The 22,112-nt window shown below is 44.9% G+C and overlaps 1 pseudogene; it reads right to left on the bottom strand.

Annotated features, from left to right (window-relative positions):
• Positions 1-9,704: 9,704 nt before the first annotated feature.
• LOC125554763 overlaps positions 9,705-22,112 on the bottom strand; it is a 29,269-nt pseudogene continuing 16,861 nt past the window's right edge.

Genomic DNA, 22,112 nt, shown 5'->3' with positions numbered 1-22,112 from the left:
CGAAACGACTTAAATACCCATGACGGGGAGCGAAGGGGTCCAGATTAATAACCTGCTTTTTGACGCGAGGGTTCGGGTTAATTACTACTTGTAACAAGTAAATGGTAGGTGGCTGCTTGAAACATTAAATAGAGCATGACTTTCAAGGTACGAGATGCACAGTTGAACACACATACCAGGTATGGGTGTGCCCCTCCGTGTTTTAATTAATTATTTACGACACACATTCAATAGAAGAATCTATTCGACGCTGGAAACACGGTTGTATAGTCATCTTGCCTCTGCGAGCGGCAAAATTTTCCATGGGCACGTTGACAATTAAGTCACTAGAAGATTCAAGGCTGTGGCTTTGCTTTGCAGATGATTCTGCTAAAACGCTCACGGACAAAACCAAGGAAGCGAAGTGATGGCAGAGGCACGGCTTATCACATACCAGACACACGGTCCTGCCTTCGGCATTGTAACGCACTGTTCTACATGCCACACAGGAACGACCGTGATTCCACATGCTTCAGTAGCATGTAAAGACATGATTCTCTCACGGGAAACACCGTGAACCTACTGCCAGGCACTATATCCATTTGTGAAATAGAAACACAAACACAACCGTGACCCGTTGTGTTTGAAATCTTTGCATGACAGAAGCATGGCGTGAAGGCACATGGGGCACGGTTGGACACGCATCGCAATCAGGGTTATGTGCTCTATATTTCAATTACTTACAGACAATCATTGATTCCAGAAGAACAGCCGTGAGAACACGCGATTCTATAATTGCTTCAATTATATTCGTAAACAAATGGTCATTAAGTCCCGCAGAGTGACGAGCGACTGTCTGTGTTACAATTGTTTTCGTTTGGAGATTTTAACTCAAATGCACAAAGGCTACTTTCTGTGTTTAGTAGCATCACGGTCCTTTACACATGAAGGCGACTTTCTGTGTCTCAGAGTTTCAGGTCACAGGCACAGTTCTCTAGCCCACAAACGCATTGACCTGTTATTATCCAGTGTCACGTTCGTGTCTCTTTGTGTTCCAAATGATTCCGTTGACTCTATCACCAGGAGAGGCACGGTCGGGAGGCCTAGGAAGGCCTTCTTGCATTTTACACGGAGCCACGCTTGTTCGATTATTGCGGAAACCCAATGGCTCGATGGGCGTCTCCTCGTATTCGGGTCTGAACGCCACGTCGCGCCGCCTCGGAAAACCCAAGGGCCCGACAGGCGTCTCCTCCGGTGGCTCTGGCTCTTTGCCCGAGGCCAGGCTCCGGCTATTTAAGCCGGGCAGAATCTCGAAACCCTAGCCACACACTCATCCCCCCTTTGCCCGCCGCCAGGCCATCCATTCCTCTTGCTGCTCTCCATCCTGACCCTCTCCGCCATGGATGGGCAGGAGGAGACTACTGCGGAACCCCGTGTCCAGACACTGCAGAAGATCCAGGCTGGCGAGGGTTCCTCATCTGTAAGTTCACTCTTCTTCCGCTTCATTCATTTTTCCTTTCCTTCGGCTACTTGATTTAGTTGTGAAACGTGAGTAAGCCAGACGGAGTCTCAAAACCCTAGCCACATCCCCTTCCTCCATTTGTCCGCCTCCAGGCCATCCAGTCATCTTGCTATTCTCTATCCTGACACTCTCAGACATGGCTGTGCATAAGGAGACTACTCTAGAGCACCATCTCCAGTCGCAGGAGGAGATCTCGACTGCCGACGCTTACTCAGCTATAAGTTCGCTCTGCTTCGGCTTCATTCGTTTTTTCTTTCTTTCAACTACTTGATTTAGTTGTGAAACATGGATTATTGTGGTGAGCTTCCTCCTAAGTTGATGAGGGTGTGTCTTGCCATCAATGTGACACCTTGTCCTTTTTCCAGGTGAAGAACCTATTCAAGACTGTGGAAGCTCACCTATCCAACCTCGTGGAGATAAAAAAGAAGTTGAATGACGAGAACAAAGCCATCATTGCACGTCTTATGGATGAGAAGGCGCAGATCGAAGTTCAGTGTGACAAGCTGAAGCTGGAATCATATGTTATGAAAAAAATAGATCGAAGAACTTCGCGCTGAGCAACCAAAAAAGAAGTCTCGCCGGACTAAGTAGACAACAGCGACCGTGATCTTTGTATCTGAAGCTATTAAGCAGTGCACAAAAGGTTTCTTATTTTGTCTTGCGTTACCTCGTGTTGTCAGTAACTTTAATAACAAATGAGTTTTGGTTTCCTGGGTCACGTTCATTCCAAGTTTATGGGTACAGATGTGAGCATTAACGTAATGGACGATTCGAGAGACGCTGTTTTTAAAAGAACGGGCGTGAAGTCTCTGCAGCCAAGGTTCTTTGAACCAACTAGACTCATGTCTTGTGAACTGATGAAGGCGTCGACGTTCCTGCCTTTCCTTGTTTCAGTTTAAAATGATTCTGGCACTGCTTCTCTTACACACAGCCATGGGTGTTTACTCTGTGAGGCACGGAATGGCCTTGTGAGAGACACTATTTTTAAAAGCTTATTTCCTTGCATTTAAAAGCACGGACGTGAACTCCATATGAACACGGTTTCATACTGAGTTGTGTCACGCTTCTTTCTTGATTTTACGTATATTATTCGATAAAGGCGTGGACGTTCGTGGCTATCCATATTTCATTGTTAAGGGTCACAAGAACGGGCATACAGCCTTCAAAGGAATGGCGTGCTATTATATAGAGTCACGCACAAAGGTTTTCTTTTTGTATTCCAAATGAGCCGGTGGACTCGGTCAGAACGAGAGGCACGCACCTGATGCCCATGGAGGCATGGTTTTTCTTACCCAGAGTCACGTATGTGCGTTTATTACGAAAACCTAACAGAATCGGGTTTAGATGTCAACACTTTCTGTTTACTCTATGAGGCACGTAACGACCAATTTGAGAGACAGAAAGAGGCACACATTTATTGGCGCAATTCCACATGACTGGCGACTATGACATAAAGTAGCATAAACATAAAAGACTGAAGGTAGATTGATTTCATTAGTTGGAAGCTCCTTCATGGCTGCACACACCACAAAAACAAACAAAGCCTACATATAGTGCAAAGAGAAAAATAGTTGTTTGACAAGGTTTACACAAAACGCGAACTCATAAAGTTCACGACAATAAATAACTCCCAAGAACTTGAGCAACCATCTCAAGACCTATTTTTCAGCATGCACATCTGAAATGGGTCCGTCAAATCCAGATATTCAACACTCCTATCTCTTAAATACTGACGCACGTGGGTGCAACTTGAATGTTGATGCTCTCCAGATCCTTTGCACATAGAACAAAGAACATCGCAATTTCTTCGTTACCCAGGCAAGGAATATAATCTTCTAGCGTTACTGTCTTCGGACAAATGTCGTGATGTTTGAGAAACTGCTGGTGCATATGACACCATATGTTTTTTTGACAACGACGCCTCAATCGTCCCTAAAATATGACCAGTGCTCAGTGAGGTGGATCTGGAAAAATGGATTATGTCCTGTCAACCCACGAAACGACTTAAATACCGAGGGGCACGGGAGGGGTACAGATTAATCACCTCTCCTTTATTTTTTCTATAAATGGTAGATGCCTGCTCAAAACATTTAATAAAGTCACGGCTTTGATTATACAAGATGCGCTGTTGAACATGCAAACCAGGCACGGGCGAGCCCCTCCGTGTTTTAATTTTTAATGACACACATACATTAAAAGAATCTGTTCTATGTCGGAAGCACTGTTCTACAATCATCTTGTCTCTGTGATATATGAAGTCAATGGAATTTGATTCAGATATATTCATATTCGTATTGATGCAGAGAAGCACAGAAAGATCCGGAGTAGCATACATAGAGATATTCATAAATAATTTCATAGTACCACACACATTGATTCTCATTCAGATCTTACAAAGAACACCACTTATACATAGATAGGAAGATAGATAAATAGATAGATAGATACATAGAAAAAACAAATCAGTCATAACGCTGGAAGAAACGATCCCAGTTTGCCCGAGTAGCTCGATGAGGAGCCATGACTGCTCTTCTCCTCACCCAAGCTGCATGAAGCTCCTTCCGCTTCCATCACGGAAAACAAGCTCGAGCTCTTCATCGCTACACTTCCACATCACCTTATCGGAGAGCCGGCGGTTGTACTCTTGCTCCTGCTTATCCTGGGCGGCCACCTCTTCCCTCTGCATGTGCCTCCTCCACCTCCTCCTCCTCCTGCTCCACTGCTGTGCTGCCGGAGGCCTCACCTCCATGGCCTCTCCCTCCTCCTGTGTTACATCTCCCAAATTAGGATCAGGATCCATCTCTAGGGTTTGATGTGGGTGGTGGCTGATGGAGTGGCTGGGAAAGGGTGGCCGGTGTGGGGAGGCATTTATATTGACACTGGTGAAGGGATGCAATGATCCATTCCAGAGACGTTGTTCTTAAAAGCACGGGTATGAACTCTCTACAACCATGGTTCTGTATCAAGTAGCCTCATGACTTGTGGACTCATGATAGCGTGGACGTTCGTGGTTGCCTGGCATTCTGTGTTTCAGTGTTTCAGCTCACAGGAACATGTGGAAAGCCCACAAAGGCATGGTGTGGTATTATATAGAGTCATGTTCGCTTGGGTTTGTGTTCCAAATGATTCCGTCAACTCGTTTAGACGGAGAGGCACGGACATGAACCCGTGGAGTCATGGTGTGCTATTACATAGAGTCACGTTCATGCGTTTACTGCAGAAACATAACAGAATTGGATTCAGATGTGAACCCTCACTGTTTACTTTGTGAGGCAATGAATGGACGATCCGAGAGACACTATCCTTAAAAGCACGTGCAAGAACTCTCTACAACCATGGTTCTGTACCAAGGATCCACTGTCAAATGCATGGAAGTCAAGCAATGAGGGCCACACTTTTAGTAGTAGAAAAAGCACTTTATCAGCTGGCGTTGCTCCTTTGTTAGGCGCACAGTAGGGTGGCTGTGGAAGGCATGTTTTTCAAGCACAGAACGAACAACATGATGCCACGACAAGGTCAAAAGCATGGTTGCGAGTCTGCAGTCTCACGGCTAGAATCCTCGAGACGCATTTGGGTGTGGCCTGTTGAGTAGAAACTCGGTTGTGCGGTCACCAGAGGCACTACGTAACGCCCCGCAAAACATGTTTGGTTGACCTGTGTGGTGGCTGTCTATGATTTTAGCTCTTTTCATCTCTCCTGTGTTACAGCAGAGACGCATGGTTGTATTCTTACACCATCCAACTTCATAAAGAAAGGGCTGTAAAAATTTACAAGCAAACCTATCGCCCTTATAATATTTTCTCAGCTGAGTAATAAAAATACCTAAACAAGCAAAATCCGTTCTGCCTAAATTTATATTGTTTCTACAACTGCACCAAATAAACTTACAAGCCGTTTTTATAACCACAGTATGAGGAGCAGAAACAGTGCATCGGCTCAAATGCAGCTCCATCAGTGCAAGGCTCAACTGCAGCTCCTAAGTGTGTATGGCAGGTACATACGAGAAGCACTGCTCTACCTGCAACATAGGCACAGTTGTGCATGCATTCTGTGCATGACAGGTACATACGATAGGCACTGTCGTACATACAACACAGGCACGGTTACACATATAGCGTGCTTCTCTCCACTGAAAATTAAATCTACTTATATCTTTTAACCTTGGTGCCACAGCATTTTATAGTCCTTCGGCCCGTACAAAGCCGCAAAACCCCACATTTCCTTCATGGCTGCATGCAACACAAAAACAAACAAGCCTACACATGGTGCAAAGAGTACAACGGTTGTCTGATAAAGTTTACATAAAACCCTAGCTCAAAAGAATGCAACAACAAATAACTCCATACACCTGGACAACTAACACAAGGCGTGATTTTAGCATCCAGACCTGAACGGAACCGTCAAATCTAGGTATTCAACACTCCTCTTTCTTAAAAGCTAACGCGCATGGCTACAACTTGATGATAATCTAAGACGAGCACGTTTAGAAGCCCTTCTATGCCACTCCAGAACCCTTTGTTGCTTTTCGTAAAATACTCCCGTGAACTCTACGGGAGGGGAGGTAAACTTAATGGTGATGATCTCCATATCCTTTTCACTAAGAACAAAGAACATCGCAAATTCAGTGTAACTCTCGGAGCGAACACAATCTTCCAACGATACTGTCTTCAGACAAACATCGTGATGTTTGAGAAACTGCTAGTGCTTACGTCGCCATTTGTTTTTTTCACCACGACAAATCAACGATCCCTAAAATATAAATGATAGGTTGAAAATACTTAGTGTCTATAAAAAGAGATACAGACCATCGAAAAACCAAATGAAACAATTAGTTCTACCACCTCCGTAATAAGAAGTTAGACATAGACTTGTCTATATATGGATGTATCCAACAATAAATCATGTGTATATACGGGTGCATCAATTCCAGTCAAAATTAAGACAAGCATTTTGAAATGGAACGAGTACTACAGTATGCACATTTCTGAAGATCATCACGTCGACAAACAAGTTCTCCAATTTTGGAAAGCATTGCAACAATTCAACAACGATGTCCACTTTATAATACATGTAGATAAGCAAGGTCTTAACAGATTGACGCATTGTTGTTAGACTGACTGCCTCCAAACCCTTTATGAAAATTAACAGAATATGGATCACAAAACTAATAGAATAAAGGTTGGATTAAATAAAACTTGTTTCCTCAGAAACAAAGTGAAGCTGGAAGTATCGTGACAACTCAATACCTCAAGACACGTGATACGACATGGATACGGTTCAGGCGCAGAGACACCGGTTACCTCCAAGTCCTGACTCTGCATGAAGAATAGAACATAGACCATCAAATTAATAGGAAAAAACATCGGAACAAGTGCAGCTCTGTTCCAGTATGAAGGAAATTTAGTACCTCAAGACACGTTGAGGGAGACACGAACCGGAATTCACCCAACGTCTCCAGTTTAGGTGCAGAGACAACAATTATCGAACAGTCGTTGACCAGACAATCAACAATCAACTGTGGAAGCAAAGGGGCATCCTCAATAGCGAGTTCTCCGTGTGGACAACAAATGCCAATGCTTACAAGGTTAGACGAGTTTATTGTGATGCCAATGCTCTATTGCAAACAAGTAGGAGAGACTCAAGTGCAGGGAAACTAGAGTGGATTATGCTTCGCAATGAGGCATCTGATATATCTACTTCCAAAAGCGAGAGTCTTTTCACTAGTGGTAGCTTAAGCATCCCTACGTAATTGTCTGGTATTTGGAAAAGAACAAAGATGAGGGTGTGGAGAGAGGAGGAAAACCGAAACACGGACTCCGGTGATGAGGGCGTAGATGAAGAGCATAGATCTAGCAGTGTTACCTCTTGCGTTAGAAATCCTGGGAAGAGGTAGTAGAACTCAAGAACCTGGATATTGTCCAGCTTCCAGGATCAGAGCCAGGCATCAACGGTGGAGGGTCTGCACTCGAGGTAGCATGCCGGGATAGAGAGGCGGCTAACCGAGCCAGCATGGCCGGACAGAGTGGATTCTGGAAAACTGACAACATTACCGATAGGATTTCTACAGAGCCGCGTTCAGGAATAGCATTTGCGAACGCGCTCTGTGGTGAAGGCGGACAGCTGAGATATGGTCTCGATATGAACTGTTTCTCTGTCGTTCAAAAGATGAGAGACAGAGATCTCGCGGCAGTCGTGATTCAGAGGAGCGATGGGCCACAAAGGACGCTAGCGACGTGCGAGGATTCAAGTACGGATGCCCTCCTTCATGGGAAGACGAGAGATGATCTCACCTAGGATGGCGTCGGCGAGATCGCTGATGCGGTCCACACGACATCCCTCTTCTTCCTCCTCAGATCGAGAGGGAGCACGATCGCCGCTTACATCTCAAGACTTACATCCCCTCTGACCACCAGCACACCACCAGAAGGCTGCATTGCTGGTGGCGCCACTCTCGACCTCTTGGTGCTACGAGCAGCGCATTCCATCTCCAGTTCCATTGCTGGGGTGGCGCCGCCCACGACCAGTGCTCAGTGAGGTGGATCTGGAAAAATGGATTACAACCTGTCAATCCATGAAACGACTTAAATACCCACGACGGGGAGCGGAGGGGTCCAAATTAATTACCTCTTTTTTAGCACGACGGTCCGGGTTAATTACTACTCGTAACAAGTAAATGGTCGGTTGCTACTTGAAACATTAAATAGAGCCACGACTTTCAAGGTACGAGATGCATGGTTGAACACGCACACCAGGCACGGGCGTGCCCCTCCGTGTTTTAATTATTTACCGCACACATTACTTTGAAGAATCTGTTCGGCGCCTGAAGCACAATTCTACACTAATCTTGCCTTTGTAAGCTGCAAAATTTTCCACGGGCACGTTGACAATTAAGTAACTATAAAGACCGTTTCAAAGTTAAGTAGATTCAAGGCCGTGCCTCTGCCTTGCAGATGATTCTGCCAAAAAGCTCACAGACAAAAGCAAGCAAGTGAAGTGATGGCAGAGCCACGGTTTGTCAAGAACCACACACATGATCATGCCTTCGTAGGAAAGTGATATGAGACGCACTGTTCTACCTGTCACACAGGCACAACCATGGCAGACGCATGGTTTGCCACGTACCACACAACGGTCATCAAGTGATATGATGCACACTGTTCTACATGCCACACAGGCACGCCCGTGATTCCACGTGCTTCAGTAGCATGTAAAGACGTGATTCTCTCATAGGAAACTCCATGGACCTACTGCCAGGCACTATATCCATTTGTGAAACAGAAACACAAACACAACCATGACCCGTTGTGTTTGAAATCTTTGCATCATAGAAGCACGGCGTGAAGGCACATGAGGCACGGTTGGACACACATCGCAAGCATAGTTATGTACTTTATATTTCAATTACTTACAGACATGCATTCATAATAGAAGAGCAGGTGTGAGAATAGGCGAGGCACTGTTACCATGAAAGCCACGGTTATGCGGCCCCAGAAGCACGACCCAGATTCTATGCTTAAAAATGTTTTCATTCCATAACGGTGGGCATGACCATGCAACCATGAGAGTCACGGTTGAACACTCACCAGTGGCATGGCCGTGGCTGCCTGTGCCCATCAGTTATTTTTATCTCTCTGTCACGAAGTAGAGAAGCATGCTTGTATGCTTACAACATCCACGTTCAAAAATCGACGCGGCTGCGGAAAATAACAAGGAAACATGTGCCTTTGATATTTTTCTCCGACGAGTAAAAATACATAAAGAAGCAAAAGGCGTTATTATTTAAATTTGTTTTGTTTCTATAACTACAGCAAATTAACTTACAAGCCATTCTTATAACCACAACACGAAAAAAATAAAGAATCGACACCCGCCCGCCCTCCTCACCGATCGCTTGCTATCTCATCGCTCCATCTGTGGCCTTGTTCTTGAATGTTCAGCGATCCATTCTTCCTTGTCCACCATTGTGCAACCCCACCCTTGTGCATAGCTATTCAACCTATTTACCTGTAAAATTAATATACATACATAAAAACAAAGCGAAAGATTGCGGTCATCACTGTTTTTTGCTTATGTCCTGTTTAAGTTGCATTATTACCTTTTAATTTTTCTATTCGTACTATTCTCCGGTACCAAAAAGTCACCACTTAGATCTTTCCTTTCTGGAAATGGACTACGCAGATTCCGTGCCTTGTCCCGGGCTTCCCTATGCGCATTCTGTGTGCCTGGCTTGTGTGATGTTCGATTCTGGCGTAGATGCAAGACTTTGGTAAATGCTCCCTGTTGTCAATGGGGTCGTTGGAGTTGCTGGCATCTGACATCTTCCTCTTGGGCTTGGAGTGCATTCTCCTGAGCCGTTTGATGTCCTCGATGGTGTTGTCGGTGTTGTCGGCCATTTCATTGACCTTGCCCTATTCTCCTGCTGCGATTTCCTCTTCTCCTGTTCAATCCTCATCCTCTCCTGGACTTCTAGGTTTTCCTGGCAGTTTGTTTTCCTGTGACCCGTTACTCCACAATGGCCGCACTTGGATGCGGCTTTGTTGCCTTTTGCTTTCTTCTCAGAACCAGCTTTGATTCGATCTCCTTTTTTCATGCCCTTTGAGCCACTCATGGGAGGGTTCTTGAGTGTTCCGGCAAAAATGCCTGTGTATGGTTCCTCAGCAAGTGCCGCCATGACTTTTATTTTCATATCTAGTGTACACTCACGCAACACACTGTATGCCTTCTCTTTTCTGCAAGCATTTGAACAGATATCCGACAACTCAGCGTAAGCGAGGCCAAATCTCATAGTTTCATTGTCTTGTGCGGTCATGCTATCACCTTGACTTGTAGATAGAACTTTCAGACTCTCTGATAGATTCCTGGTCCATCTGAGGATGATGAAGGATTTTGGAAGTTGATCGATCATGCCTGTTTGGTCCATCACCTTAAGCACATGGCAGCACTGAATGCCATCCATGCTTATTTTCTTGCAGCTGCAACTGTCTATTTCATTTTGCTCATCCACATCTACCCTAAACTCAGACCTATCAAATTCCTCGCCCGGATATGGTTTCCACTCTTCTGTTCCAGGCTCAATAATCCTTTTTTTTAAATACTGCCTCCCCTTTGCCAGGTCAGAGCACTTGTAGTATGTCCGGTTCCGTAGCTCCAGCTGGAATTTCCTGAAAATTTCATTCGTGTATACTTCACTTGCTTGTCTCTCAATCGGAAAACCCATCTCTAGTGATAGCATTTTCTCAACTGTTCGGTGTCTTTTCCTGTCAAGCGTCGTGAGGCAATTTTGCTGAATCATGTGATATGCACCAACAAACCTTTTTATAGTGTCCTTGTGGTCGACGTATGTAACATCCCAAATTTTCAATTTGGAATGTTATTCATTAGATCATCATGCATATCATATTTTTTTTTTGCATTTTGGTTGATCCTAGAAAATTCTACGCAACTCAATGACCCACGGAGAGAGTTGGGGATTTCGTTATTTTCATATTTGAGTTTTCTCAAATTTTGAGAATAGGATCATTTGATTTTATTTATTTTATCATCAATTATTTCTATTACAAAAATATGAGAGAGGGAATAAAATGACTTTCCCAAAATAAAGAAATAGTGAGGATTTAATAATAAAATCAAATAAGATTTTATTTCGGAGTTTTTCGGTGTTTTATTTGAATTTAGGAAAAATGTGCGTTTTTCAAAATTTATTTTAGGTCCCAAATAAATGTTCACCTTGTGCGGCTTGATTTTAGAAGCCCGTGAAAATTTATTTCGGAATTTTTGGAGTCCGTTTAGTATTTCTTTTTATTTTTCTTCCGAGCGGAATAATTTAAAAAAAACGAACCGACCTAGGGGCCGTGTCCGACCCGGACTCCCGGCCCACTAGGCTTTATAAGCCGGGGGGGCCCAGCCGAAGCCAGCCACCCGCGCCCCAACCCTAGCGCCGCCCGCCGCCCCAGCACCGCCGCCGTCCCCCGCCGCCGCCGCGCCGCCGCCCTCCGTCGCCCCACGTCGCCCGAGGTCCGCCGCCGCCTCGTTTTCCGTGCCGTCGTAAAAAAAATCGGCGTTCGTCGTTTTTTTTCTTTTTCTTGGATTAAATCCGCGATATTTCTGATCGCGATTTCTGATCCGATTTTCGTTTTAGTATAACTTTTCGCTCGTTTATCGGAATCAGGCGATTCAAGCGCCTAGAGTTTTGTCTCGAAACCCTCTATCCGTTTAACCAACTTAAACAAGATTTTGCTTCTGTAAAATTTGCCTTAGATCCAGATTACTAGAACGATGTTGTTTTCTTTCGCTGTTTGACTTTCGTTGCTTCGTTTGATTTGATTCTTTTTGCCAACCGGAGTTCTTAAGTTGAACCTTCTGGTTAGATCTCTTATTTTAGTTTTACCCGTGCATTAGATGAGTACTTCTTGTATGCTTGTTTGTTTGTCTGCGATAGAATACCCGGAGTGCGCCGCCTGTTACTTCGAATCGTTAGCTTTCGTGGATCATCAGCAAGGCAAGTAACACTTTGATCATACCTTTTCTACTACCCAGTTTTATTGCATTAGATCAATCCTCACACATTGCATGATTAGGATCTAATTAAATTGTGGGATGGGAAGTAGATGAGGTAGTACCTATTACCTGTTATTATCAAACCTTTGGGAGTTACTTCTGTGTTTGCTTATTATGCCATGCTATGCTAGTAGACGTGGATTGGGTGAGTGATATCCATGACAGATGTGAGATTGTTAATTAATGGTTTTTCTAAGGTGGCAACTTAAACACACATCTGGGTGGATTGAGGCACCTGGGTATTCCAGGACTTGCCTGTTTTCTTTTGGACCACCACCCAGGTTCAAAGGGATCATGAGACTATTCATACTAGAAACTTCCGTGTGCAGCCACAAGCTATTATGGGCTCTAGCATAATTGACTAAGTCATGCAAACTCTTACAGTGGTAGACTAGCAGATGTAGGGGATGTAGGTGGTATGGTCTACCTGATCGTAAGGTGCTAGCGCTTCTGAAGGACTATGTCTCGGTCATCCGTCTTCTCAAACACCATGTAGTGCGAGAAACCAAACGGAGGCGATCGAGTCTTGTGGGAAAAAGTGCGCAAACCTCTGCAGAGTGTAATAAACTAATCATGGTTAGCCGTGTCCCCGGTTATGGACATCTTGAGTATCTAGTACTTGGATTATCATGTGAATCTCAACATGTTACTCTAAATTAATTTTGTTGGGTTATGTTTAATGATGATGCTGTAACACCCTCGATGCGACTATAGCTCCCACATGTCGAGGCACGACTTAGAGACATAATCGCATTGAAGGCATATGTTGCAAGTTAGGCAATCTTCGCAACATCCCATGTAATATAATAATGAAAGGGGAGATAACATAGTTGGCTTACACTCGCCACGTCAATCAAATACATAAATAACATTACATCATCCAAACACTCAAGGCCCGACTACGACGCCAAAATAAAAGATAACCCAACAAGCGACACGGTCCCAATCACCCCCAACTGGGCACCACTACTGATCATCGGGAAAAGAAACATAGTAACGTTGAGAGTCTTCGTCGAACTCCCACTTGAGCTCAAACTCGTCTCCTGGAGCGGAATCATCAGGCCCTGCATCTGGTGTAATAGTAATCTGTGAGCCACAGGGACTCAGAAATCTCGCACCCTCGCGATCAAGACTATTTAAGCTTATAGGTAAGGCAAGGTAAAATATGAGTGGAGCTGCAGCAAGCGACTAGCAAGTATGGTGGCTAGCTTATACGCAAAAGAGAGCGAGAAGAGGAGGCAAAGCGCGAGCAAGAAACTAGAGAACAACCTGTGCAAACATTACTCCAACACTGTGTCCACTTCCCGGACTCCGCCGAGAAGAGGCCATCACGGTAACACACTCGATTGATTCATTTTAATTAAGTTAAGGTTCAAGTTATCTACAATCGGACATTAACAATTCCCATCTGCCCATAACCGCGGGCACGGCTTTCGAAAGTTCAAATCCCTGCAGGGGAGTCCCAACTTAGCCCATGACAAGCTCTCACGGTCAACGAAGGAATAGACCTCCTCCCAAGACGTTCCGATCAGACTCGGTATCTCGGTAATTCAAGACACTTCGACAGGTTAAAACAAGACCAGCAACACCGCCCGAATGTGCCGACAAATCCCGATAGGAGCTGCACATATCTCTTTCTCAGGGCACACTCAGATAGGTCAAGCTACGAGTAAAACCAACCCTCGAGTTTCCCCGAGGTGGCCCCGCAGGCTGCCCGGTTCGGACCAACACTCAGAGGAAGCACTGGCCCGGGGGGGGGGTTAAAATAAAGATGACCCTTGAGTCTGCAGAACCCAAGGGAAAGAAAAGGCTAGGTGGCAAATGGTAAAACCAAGGTTGGGCATTGCTGGAAAAGCTTTTATCAACGCGAACTATCAAGGGGTTCCCATTATAACCCAACCACGTAAGGAACGCAAAATCCGAGAACATAACACCGATATGACGGAAACTAGGGCGGCAAGAGTGGAACAAAACACTAGGCGAGAGGCCGAGCCTTCCACCCTTTACCAAGTATATAGATGCATTAAGATAACAAGATAATATAATCATATCCCAACAAGTAAATAAATGTTCCAACAAGGAACGGCCTCCAATGTTCACCTGCAACTAGCAACGCTATAAGAGGGCTGAGCAAAGCGGTAACATAGCGAATCAACGGTTTGCTAGGACACGGTGGGTTAGAGGTTTGACATGGCAATTTGGGAGGCTTGAAAGAAAATGGTAGGCATCGTAACAATGGCATAGCAAAAGAGCGAGCAAACTAGCATATCAAAGATAGTAGTGATTTCGAGGGTATGATCATCTTGCCTGCACAGTTGTCAGAGTTGACTGGATCCTCGAAAGCAAACTCAACGGGCTCCTTGTTAGCGAACTCGTCTCCCGGCTCTACCCAAACAAGACAAACAAGCAACAAGGATACAATCAACCACGTGCAAGGATCAAGCAATATGATACAATGATGATATGCTATGCGGGATGCGATGCGGGATGCAAAATGCAAGATATGACAGGAAATGCATGAACCTGGCCTCAACATGGGAATCCAAGTGTGCCACTGGAAAGATGAGATGAAATCGCTTGAAAACGATATAAAGAACGCCGGAATCGGAGTTACGGTTTGGAAATGGCAAGCGAAACAAAAATGACTCCGATATCTAAATGCAATGAGATGAACATGCTACAGCACCCAAACATGACAACAAAATACATGGCAGGGATGCATAAAAGATGCTTAACAAAAGTCTAGCACTGAGCTATGGCCAAATCATCCATTAACAGGTTCAAACAAGCATGGCAAAAATGGATATGACAAACAGATCTCAGACTTAGTGAAATTAACACTTGTCTGGAATTTCAAATCAGGTAGCCCTCTTCGGAGCAACAAAACTACATGCTACAGGACCTGATCATGGAAAAGTAAAGCATGGCATGGAGATACTCAAAGATCTTAACAAAAGTCCCTTAGTGACCTTGAGCCAAAAGGGATCAAAAAATACAATTGCAAGCATGTGAACATAGCAAAAACATAATCAGTTTTCAGACTTAGTGAAAAACTGACACATGCTGAAATATAACTCAAGTAGGCATGTTTACGAGCTCGATGCACTCACTACGGTGCAAGTCATGGAAAGACAAGAATACATCCATCAAGAAGGAACAAAATTCAATCTAGACATGGCAAGAACAATAGCATAGCATGCACGGAACAACTACAACATCATCGGCAAAATCGCAAACAAGTTGACAAACTGCCCAGATTCACAAAGTAGCAAAAGTAGAGCGCGATTGTCTCAAGCTAGGGTTCTCCATAATTGCAAAAAAATACATGGATTGGTATATCACTACAAGATTAACAAAACATCCTTACTGATCATCCTCAAAAGAGGCACGGATCACTAGGAAACAACATGAACATATGGCAACATGAGATAAACAGATCAAGGACTTAGTGGAATTGCTAAGTCCCTGAAAACAGAATTACTAAGTGCACCACTTTGCAAGCTTGCACAAGTCACCACACACATCACAAAAATACATGGGTTGCACCTCTGGAAAGATGACAAAACCCTTAACAAAGCATATGTAGAACTCAAGGGCATATCATGCACACATTAATCATGGCAAAAATGACAAAAACCTAAATGGAATAGCAGATCTGACAATTATCTCAAGTAGCCCTCTTCTAACAGCATTTCGGGCATCAATATGAACTCAAATGAAAATGATGCAATGGAATGAAATGATGTACTCTCTGAGATGAACATTTTGATATGCTATATGCATGAATCGCAGCTACGGATGCAAAGTTACGGGGCTACGAACAGGAGCACTTGGATCTGCAATTTCAGGACTTGGAAGAAAAAAATGACCTAGGGTTACTGTTCACCCTGATCCAGATCTGGATCCTCACGGTCACTGTAGCGGCGGCAGCGAGCCGACGAAGAACGGCCGGCGTTCGAGGTGGCCGGCGACGAGGGAACTCCGATCCGGCGAGGGGGGACGCCGGATCCGGTGCGGCAGGAGGCGGAGGCGGCCACGGGTGGACGTCGAGGTGGCCGTGGCAGCCTAGTGCGGCGGGGCGGCGAAGGCGGGGCGGCGGGACCGGCCGGTGAAGGGGGGCTGAGCCCGGCCGAGCTAGGCGGCGGTGGATCGGGGCGGCGCCGGCGGCCGTTGATGGAGGAGATGGCGGCACGGGCGGTGAGGCGTCTCGGCCAGGAACGGTGGCGGGGAGGGCCGGAGATGGGCTCCTGGGCCTGGCGGCGGGGACGGCGGGCGCAGCCAACGGGGCGGCGACAGGAGGAGGTGCAGTTTTTGGGGTTTCGGGGAGGAAGAAGATCCAAAAACGGAGGGGGTCTTTAAATAGCCATAGAGGGAGCTAGGAGAGTCCAAATGAGGTGCGGTTTTCGGTCATGCGATCGTGATCGAACGCTCTAGATGATGGAGCAGAGTTAGGTGTGTTTTTGGGCCAAATTGGAGGGGTGTTGGGCTGCAACACACACGAGGCCTTTTCGGTCCCTCGGTTAACCGTTGGAGTATCAAACGAAGTCCAAATGATACGAAACTTGACAGGCGGTCTACCGGTAGTAAACCAAGGCCGCTTGGCAAGTCTCGGTCCAATCCAGAAATGTTTAATCCCCACACATGAAAGAAAGCTAGAAAAGACCACCGGAGGAGAACGAAGCGCCGGAATGCAAAACGGACAACGGGGAAAATGCTCGAATGCATGAGATGAACACGTATGCAAATGCAATGCACATGATGACATGATATGAGATGCATGACAACGACAACAACACACGGAGACAAAACCTGAACCCAAGGAAATAAAATAACTTAACGCCGAAAACGGCAAGAGTTGGAGTACAAATTGGGAAAGTTACATCCGGGGTGTTACAGATGCTTAATTGGGATTGAGAATGCTGTCAACCATTCTCAATGTTTAACAAACACCATGCTAGTTAAATAAATTTATTCCTTTGAAGTAGGGAAAAATTGGCTTTACGCAAAACTGTAACCATAGAGCTTTCCACCAGCCAAATATGCATATAGTATAGCTGTTACATTCCATTACTCTCTATGTGTTACCTTGCCAGCATATTCCATGTGCTGACCCATTTCGGGCTGCAGCGTTAATGTTGCAGACTTTTCAGACGATGATTAAGGAGTTTTAGGTCATGGTTCTATACTCAGTGATGCCGTTGGAGTTGATGGACTCACTTATCTTCCAAGCCTTCAGCTGTTATCTTTATTAGATGGCCTTAAGCCATATTTGTTGTAATAAGTTCTCTAATGAGACACTCGATGTAATAAGTGTGTGATCGCTACTCTGCAATAAATCCTCCGAGTACTATGTGGTGTCAGCATTACTGATCCAGGGATGACATCGGAGCACAGAGATCAGACTATTTGAGGTCTGGTCGCTACAGAGATGGTATCAGAGCACACGCTGACTGTAGGACATGACCACTAAGCTAAAGACCTAGATCACTATTCACTCTCTCCTCTTCTGACCTCTCATCTTTTCTACTCTTTTAGGATGGCGGATGCAAGGAACAAGTTCACACAACTGGATGAAGATACACCCTTTGGACGTCACTTGAAGGAAGTCACTAGATACCTGAACATAGGAGTACCAAGCTTCACCGGAACCTACAACGCCACTTTACCTGAAGAAGAGCGCTGGATGATTCAAGTTCAAGTTCCAGGAAGGACGTTCATGCCAGTCACTAAGCCCATAGAAGTTTCTTTTGATGCACCAACTTGGAGTCTAGGAAAGAGCATGGCAGCTCACATCGCCATGGGACGCATTGGAGAAGTCTACCGCAATGACCTCAAGAATACAATCTACCAGATTTGTGGGCGCCGAGATGAGCACTGGGAGATGATCAACACCCGGAAGGATAGATCAATTCCAGCTTTTATCCAGGAGTTAAACCAGCACATTCGACGACAGGAGAACCAGATGTGCGCCGACATGATAGATCTGAAGAAGGCTAAGACTAGAATCAAGGAACCGGAGGAAGAACTCAAGGCTACACGTGAAGATTATGAAGAGGAAATTGAAGTATTGGTGGATAAGAATGCCGACCTAACTATGAAGCTAGAAGTATTTATGGGAGGCCCTATGCCAGTAGATGAAGACGCAGAACCCCAGGAGATTAGCCCGGAAGACTACATCATCATCGACGGCACCGACTCGGAACCAGATAGTAGCGATGATGACTATGTTGATGAAGCTGGAGCAGATATCATGGAGTCTGCAACCGAAGAATATTTCTAGTAGACCACCTCATCAGTAGTAGTAGTCCACCATGTAAATACAATAGTCCGAGCACTTTTGCGATAGTTAGATCGATTGTATGCCCTTGTTTGATTGATTGAAGTGAATTGTTTGCTTTTGCCTCATGTGCATATGGGTTGTGTTTTCTCTTTAGACACCCTCTATTCTTATATCTCATCTTTTCTAAACCCTCAGATGCCTCCGAGACGTGACCCCGGATTTGCCTTTCCACCGGAGCTCACCCAGTTGATCCAGTAGCAGAACACATTGATGCAGTTACTAGTCCAGAATCAGAATCAAGGGAACAACAACAACAACAACCCACCACCACCACCACCTGTTGATCACTTAGCCCGTTTTCTTAGGCTGAATCCGCCGGTGTTTTCCAGTAGCACCGAGCCGATAGTAGCAGATGATTGGCTCCACAAGACAGCTAGAGAGTTGACCACAGCAGGATGTACGGATGCGGAGAAGGTGAAGTTTGCCGCACGTCAGCTTGAAGGACCCGTAGCATCATGGTGGGAGAATTTCACAGCCACCTTCCCTATCGACACTGTCACATGGGACCCGTTTCAGCAGGCTTTTCGTACTGCACATGTTTCAGCAGGAGCTATGGCCATGAAAAAGCGTGAGTGTCGCAACTTGCGCCAAGGAGGATGGACAGTTGGCCAGTATGTGGAGGACTTTAGTAAGTTAGCACGTTATGCCCCAGATGACGTCGCTACGGATGCATCTAAGCAGGAGAAGTTTCTGGAAGGACAGAATGATGAGTTGAGCATGCAGTTGATGGTAGCCACCTTCAACAACTACCAGGAGTTGGTAGATCGTGCTCTTATGATTGAAGGGAAGCAGCAGCATATTGAGAATCGCAAGAGGAAGTATGGACAAGGAAAGTACACTTCAGGAGCTCAGCATAAATCACGTTTTACCCCTAGACCGGGAGGACACTTTCAGCATACCCATGGAGGAGGTAGCTCGCACAATCACAATGGCACCAAGAATGGTAATGGCAACGGAGGAAGCAACGGCCAGAATCGCACCAACCCCTCAACCCCAGCCAAGAAGGACTTGAGCCAAGTCACTTGCTTGAAGTGTTCGAAGACCGGACATTATGCCAATGAATGTCCTGAATTACAAAATGGAAATAGCAATGGAAGTTCTGGGAAGAAGCCGAACCCTTTTAACAGGGGACAAGTGAACCACGTTAGCGTGGAGGAGGTTGAAGCTCAGCCCGATGCAGTAATAGGTAAGTTTTTGGTTAAGTCATTTACTGCACTCGTTCTTTTTGATACTGGTGCATCGCATTCATACATCTCAAGGGGATTTGTGGATAAGTATAACCTACCAACCCAAGCCCTTAGGTCACCCATGTTAGTAACCTCGCCCGGAGCAGAGTATGTGGCTAGTCTATGGTGTGATCGGTTACCATTAAGGATTGGTAACTATGTTTTTCCCTCAGACCTAATAGTATTGGAATGTTAAGGATTGGATGTGATATTAGGCATGGATTGGCTATCAAAGTTTGAAGGGAATATTGAATGTGCTAGTAAGTCAATTTTTCTTACCACCCCAGAAGGGAGAAGGATCAAGTATGTATCCCGGCATGTGCCAAAGAGGACTCAAGTAAATTGCTTAACAGGAGTTGTGCAGGAGGAAGTACCAGTGGTAAGGGATTTCCCTGGTGTATTTCCATAGGAGTTGCCAGGCATGCCACCGGATAGAGATATTGAGTTTTTGATTGAGCTATTGCCAGGCATAGGTCCAATATTACAGAGACCATATAGGATGCCAGCAAAGGATTTGGTGGAAATTAAGAAGCAGATTAAGGAGTTACTGGATAAGGGATATATTCGCCCAAGTTCTTCACCTTGGGGATCGCCAGTACTTCTAGTGGAGAAGAAGGATGGATCGTTAAGGATGGTTGTTGATTATCAAGGATTGAATGAAGTAACGATCAAGAACAAGTACCCACTACCAATGATCAACAATCTATTTGATCGATTGCAAGGAGCTAAGGTATTTTCCAAGATCGATCTGCGATCAGGATACCACCAGTTGAAGATTCGAGAATAGGATATTCTGAAGACAGCTTTTACCACCAGGTATGGGCTGTATGAGTATACCGTTATGTCATTTGGTCTGACTAATGCACCTGCCTATTTTATGAACATGATGAACAAAGTGTTTATGCAGTTTTTGGATAAGTTCGTCGTAGTGTTCATTGATAATATCCTGGTTTATTCAAAGAATGAAGAGGAGCATAAGGAACATTTGCATTTGGTACTTGGAAAGCTCAGAGAACATCAATTATATGCCAAGTTCAGCAAATGTGAGTTTTGGTTGAAGGAAGTAGGACTCCTCGGACACGTTATATCTAGAGAAGGTATAGCAGTTGATCCCACTAAAGTTGAAACCGTGACCAAGTGGGAAGCCCCAACAACAGTTGGAGAGATCCGGAGTTTTCTTGGACTCGCAGGATACTACCGGAGATTTATTGAGAATTTCTCAAAGATTGCGAAGCCTATGACTGAGTTGTTAAAGAAGGATACCAAGTTCATATGGATAGAGGAATGTGAGGCTAGTTTACAGGAGTTGAAGAAACGTTTGGTTATCTCACTAGTGTTGATTTTGCCAGACCAGACCAAGGATTATGAGGTGTATTGCGGCGCTTCACGTCGAGGACTTGGAGCAGTGCTTATGCAGGAAGGGAGAGTTGTTTCATATGCCTCAAGACAACTGAAGCCTCATGAGTTGAATTATGCTACGCATGATTTGGAGTTAGCAGCCGTAGTGCATGCATTGAAGACATGGAGACATTTCCTCATTTGAAATCATTGTGAGGTGTACACGGATCATAAGAGTTTGAAGTACATTTTCACACAGAAGGAGTTAAATCTCAGACAAAGGAGATGGTTGGAGCTTATCAAGGATTATGATATGAAATTGCATTATCATCTTGGAAAGGATAATGTAGTAGCGGACGCACTAAGCCGCAAGAGCCATGTCAATACGTTAATGACGGGAGAAATACCAAGGGAGTTAGCCTAAAATCTTCGTGAACTATGTTTGGAAATAGTTCCGAGAGGCTATGTAGCAGCATTGGAGATTCAGTCAACTTTGATGGATAGAATCAGAGAAGCTTAGAAAGCTGACAAAGAGATTGCCGCTATAAATGAGAAACTGAGCAAAGGAAAAGCTAAAGGATTTTGTGAGGATGAGCACGACACCCTATGGTTTGAAGACCATGTTTACGTGCCCAATGACCCGGAGATCAGGAAGTTGATTTTGCAAGAGGCACATGATTCACCATATTCGATTCACCCAGGTAATACCAAGATGTATTTGTATTTGAAGGATATTTTCTGGTGGACCGGAATGAAGAAGGATATTGCGGAGTATGTAGCAGTTTGTGATGTATGTCAGAGAGTAAAGGCAGAGCATCAGAAGCCAGCAGGATTGTTACAACCATTGCCGATACCCGAATGGAAGTGGGATAAGCTGGGCATGGATTTTATCACAGGATTACCCAGGACTCGTTTAGGCTATGACTCGATTTGGGTTGTAGTTGATCGATTGACGAAAGTAGCTCATTTCATCCCAGTAAAGACCACTTATACCAGTGCTAAGTTGGCAAAGATATACATGACCAGGATCGTATGTCTGCATGGAGTTCCAAGGAGTATCGTATTAGATAGAGGAACCCAGTTTACCTCAAAGTTCTGGAAGCAGTTGCACGAAACTTTGGGAACCAAGCTAGAATTCAGTACAGCTTTT

The sequence above is a fragment of the Triticum urartu genome, chromosome 4 (genome assembly GCF_003073215.2).
Source record: "Triticum urartu cultivar G1812 chromosome 4, Tu2.1, whole genome shotgun sequence".
Taxonomy (NCBI): domain Eukaryota; kingdom Viridiplantae; phylum Streptophyta; class Magnoliopsida; order Poales; family Poaceae; genus Triticum; species Triticum urartu.
Note: the sequence above shows the minus strand (reverse complement) of the source record. Positions and strands in the feature narration are given on the sequence as shown.